This window comes from Palaemon carinicauda, chromosome 5 (assembly GCF_036898095.1).
Source record: "Palaemon carinicauda isolate YSFRI2023 chromosome 5, ASM3689809v2, whole genome shotgun sequence".
Classification (NCBI taxonomy): domain Eukaryota; kingdom Metazoa; phylum Arthropoda; class Malacostraca; order Decapoda; family Palaemonidae; genus Palaemon; species Palaemon carinicauda.
In genome coordinates, this window is record NC_090729.1 from 155478785 (window position 1) to 155483784 (window position 5000).

Sequence of the window (5000 nt, forward strand, 5' to 3'; positions counted from 1 at the left end):
AACGCTTCTTCAGAATGCACATTATCTCTACACATAAATTTTGACTATATTCTGCATTACGTAGGTTGAATAAATTTGGTACTTATAATGTAAAAGTGACGTTTTTTGAAGACGGGCTAACTTATTCAGAGAAAAGGTTTCGAACGCACTCGTTACGTAACTTATGGCGGCATTTCTTCCCTCTTTCTCGATCGATGATTGGCTATACGTAACGAAGGCTATACCTCTGGTAACAATGACACAAAAGTTTAAATAAAAGCAAAGCAGTACACCTTTTTGAACTCTGAAACCTCTCCACTGATAATTGTCATAATGAACAAACCAACAAAATATGTTAATAAATACAAAAGCCCTTCGATTATTCGTCTAATTCCCAATATAAGTTTCCTAAGAAATTACAGTCTACTTTATAGGTCACAATCAAATTGACAAGATGTAGGGAATAGTTGGTAATTTTCAAAAACGTACTGTAAAAAAAAAAAAAAAAAGAAAAAAAAAAGATAGCCGGTACCGAATTTTGACTTTAAACCTTCACCAATAATTATCGTCAGAATGATGACTTCATGAGGCTCCACCCACTTTGGCCTCGATATAATTCATGATAACACTTAAGGCTATCATGGGCATTGTTGGATCAGAAAATTTAAATTCTGGCTATACAAACTCAATTCTCGAGTAGTTGTAAGAAGTGCTAAATGATCCTCAAGGATCCCAGCAGTTGGCCTAATCGTTTAATTCATGTATACTACTGTTGTGGCACTACTGCTACAGTAGTCTTACTATGCTAACACAGATACCCCACCCACATTTATGTATCGTTCCGCCATTCATAAAGTCTTTGTCCTGTTTTTTTTCACTGTGCAATAAGCCATGACCTATTCAGAAATTAAGTTTAACATTAGATGATTGGTTATTTCATTAAGCTGACAAATTATGGCAACTGGGTAGGTTATTGCCTATGTTGAAGCTAAAGATAAAGTATGGTATTATTCCTTCATTGCATTATCATCTTTACTACTATTTGTTTTGCTACATGTAGTAATTATTTTAATGGATAAATGAATTATGTTCACTTTACTTCTATAAATTCTCATTAGATGTACAAATAAAACTCCTAAAAGTATTCATGATTTATTTACAAAATGCAGTCATGCCCAAAACATAGCCAACACGGTCGTACGGCCTAAGAAGAAAAAATATTATATCGGATGATCCGTTGGTCTGATGGAGAGTTTAGTACAAAATTCTTATTTTAACAAAAATAGTTATATAAAGACTGTTTACATACAATCTCTCTCTCTCTCTCTCTCTCTCTCTCTCTCTCTCTCTCTCTCTCTCTCTCTCTCTCTCTCTCTCTTGGTGGCATAGTGAATAGTTCATGGAAATATTCAAAAGCCTGAATGACATTACAAGTATTATAATCATGTTACGCTAAATACAAATCAGACCATAAACCTTGGATTTAAACTAGAAACTGAATAATTACCTATTCAGGCTATAGTAAATATGGCCACGGGCTTTCTCTTGACTGTATAAAGTTGCAAGTCGTAAGAAAAATGCAGTTTTGCAACCACGGGGGCAATTCCAAATCCTGTTAGCCATTCTTGACTGTTATTGGTTTCAGAGCCGATGGAACAAGGTGAATGGATGTCTGGTGGATGGGCGGGGCAAAATTTTGTCAAAAGGTGTTTACATTGCTTACATCTCCTATCCGGAGATTTTAACTTTCCTTTCGTGGATTGGAAAGAACGGATAGAAGAAAGTGGTTGTATGTATACATATAAAAAAGATAGTAATAGTAGCGCAGAAGATAAGAGGCAATTTGAAAAGCTTCAAGATATGCTATTAAAACATAATATGCAACAAATAAACCACATTCCAACAAGAAAGGAAAATGTCCTAGATCTAGTATTTGTGAATGAGGTGAATTATGTTAAAGAAATAATAGTGTATAACACGGGAATTTCAGACCACAATGTCATAGAATTGATAGTTCATTCCAAAGCAAGTGATCACAGAATTAATAAAAACACAAAACTTTGGGAAGGATATGGAAAATATAACTTTTACAGTAAGAATATAAAATGGTCAGAAATAAATGAAGAACTGGATAAAGAATGGAAAAATGTATTTATAAGTGATAATATACAGGTAAATACGGATATACTGTACAAAATACTGGAGAAAATTGTTGAAAAATATGTACCGAAAAAAAAAACAATAAACAAAAGACGTGCATACCAAGAGACAGAAGGATCTTATTTCAGAAAATTAAAAAGTGGAAGAAAAATCTTGCAAAAGAAAAAAATGTGTGGAAAATGAGGGAAATAAAATGTAAGATAGAAAATGCAGAACAAAAGATTATACAGTCGAAAGAAAATGAAAAAAGGGACTTAGAAGAAAGGACACTTCAAAATATAAAAAGAAACCCCAAAGTACTTTACTCCTATGCAAAAAAGATGAATAAAAGGAGAATAGAAATAGGCCCTCTAAGAATTGAAGGACGGCTAACGAATGAAAAAAAGGAAATATGCAACATATTAGCAGAAAAATATAAGAGTGAGTTCACGCCAAGAATTGCGAATGAGAATAATGAAACAGAAATGAGAGAAGAAAATGTTGAATATCTAACGGATATAGATATTAATGAAGCAGATATTGTCACGGCTATAAACGAAATTAAAAATGGATCGGCAGCCGGACCAGATGGAGTTCCAGCGATTTTGTTAAAAAAAACTGCAAACACTATCGCGAAGCCACTTGCAATACTGCTAAGACAGAGTATAGATATGAGCGAGATATATGTTAAACATAAATTAGCTTATATAACCCCTATCTTCAAAAGTGGATCAAGACTAGAGGCAAGCAATTATAGACCTGTTAGTCTAACATCACATATTATGAAAGTGTATGAGAGGGTAATAAAAAAGAAAATAATGAACCATTTGGTCAAAAATAATTTGTTTAATATGGGTCAACACGGTTTCGTACCTGGAAAAAGTACACAGACCCAACTGATAGCTCACTATGAAAACATATACAATAATATGATATATGAAAAAGACACAGATGTGATCTATCTAGATTTTGCAAAAGCCTTTGACAAGGTAGACCATAACATATTGGAGAAAAAAATGAGAAAGCATAATATTGTGGGAAAGATAGGAAAATGGGTAAAAGAATTCCTGCAAAACAGAAAACAGATAGTGGTTGCAAATGACGAGAAATCAGATGAAGCCCAGGTAATATCTGGTGTGCCCCAAGGTACGGTATTAGCTGCACTGCTATTTGTTATTATGATCTCAGACATAGACTGTGATGTTGAAAACTCCGTAGTGAGAAGTTTCGCCGATGACACAAGAATAAGTAGAGAAATTACTTGTGATGAAGATAGGAACTCACTACAAAGAGATCTAAACAAAATATATGAATGGGCGGAGATAAATAGGATGGTATTTAACTCCGATAAATTTGAATCAATAAATTATGGAAACAGAGAAGGAATGGTGTATGCATACAAGGGACCTAATAATGAGACAATCACAAACAAGGAAGCAATTAAAGACCTTGGTGTAATTTTAAATAGGAATATGTTATGCAACGACCAAATAGCAACACTGTTGGCTAAATGTAAAGCAAAAATGGGAATGTTATTCAGACACTTTAAAACAAGAAAAGCTGAACACATGATTATGCTTTACAAAACTTATGTGCGTAGTACACTCGAGTACTGCAATGTGATATGGTACCCACACTACCAAAAGGATATTGCGCAAATAGAGAGTGTACAAAGGTCCTATACTGCTAGAATAGAAGAAGTTAAGGACCTTGATTACTGGGAAAGACTGCAATTTTTAAAACTATACAGTCTAGAAAGGAGAAGAGAACGCTACATGATAATACAAGCATGGAAGCAAATAGAAGGAATTGCTGAAAACATCATGGAGCTTAAAGTATCAGAAAGAGCAAGCCGAGGTAGATTAATAGTGCCAAAAAGCATTCCAGGTAAACTGAGAAAGGCGCACAGGACATTAATCCACAACGCACCAGCATCGATAATGCAGCGACTATTTAATGTGCTGCCAGCTCATCTAAGAAACATATCAGGAGTGAGCGTAGATGCGTTTAAAAAGCAGCTCGATAAATACCTAAGATGCATCCCAGACCATCCAAGACTGGAAGATGCAAAATACACTGGAAGATGTATTAGCAACTCTCTGGTGGATATACGAGGTGCCTCACACTGAGGGACCTGGGGGAACCCAAACAAAAAATAAGGCAATAAGGAAAATCACTGGCCATGGCGTCGGCTAGAGCATTTTTACTCTATAAAAATTAAAACTATCGGGTTTAGGTTATTGATAATGCTGAAAAAAATTTGTGTGGTTGTAAAATATACTTATGTCAACTTTCAGCTACATCCGATGCATTGATAAGGAGCAAAGTCTAAAAAACTGTGTTACAGAGGCCACGAATCTCATAGTAGGTAAGTTATTATTGTTCATTCAAGAAGTAGAGAGCAAGCTGAAAAAAATCATGCAACGGGAGAGTGACGGAAGAATTCTTCAAGTGAAAACGCTGAGAACCATGATATTTTCCTAGAGATACTTTTAGAGAAAAGATTAGTGGACATGATTGATATATATATATATATATATATATATATATATATATATATATATATATATATATATATATATATATATATATATATATATATATATATATATAAACACATACATATATATGCCACCTCTTGAATTATCCTCATTACGTCATCTTACGTATTAGAAAACATAAGGATTATTATTTTTTTGATATATGCGACTAAATAAATGTGTACATTCTTATGAAACAAGCATCAACTAATTATGCAATTTTCTTTTAGGAGCCAGAAAAAAACATGACTCGCTGGAGGTATTAATTTGAACATCTGCAAATATTAATTCACTGATGTAATAACCTCTTGATGATCCGGGATTCATTTGAAAAAAAAGGGT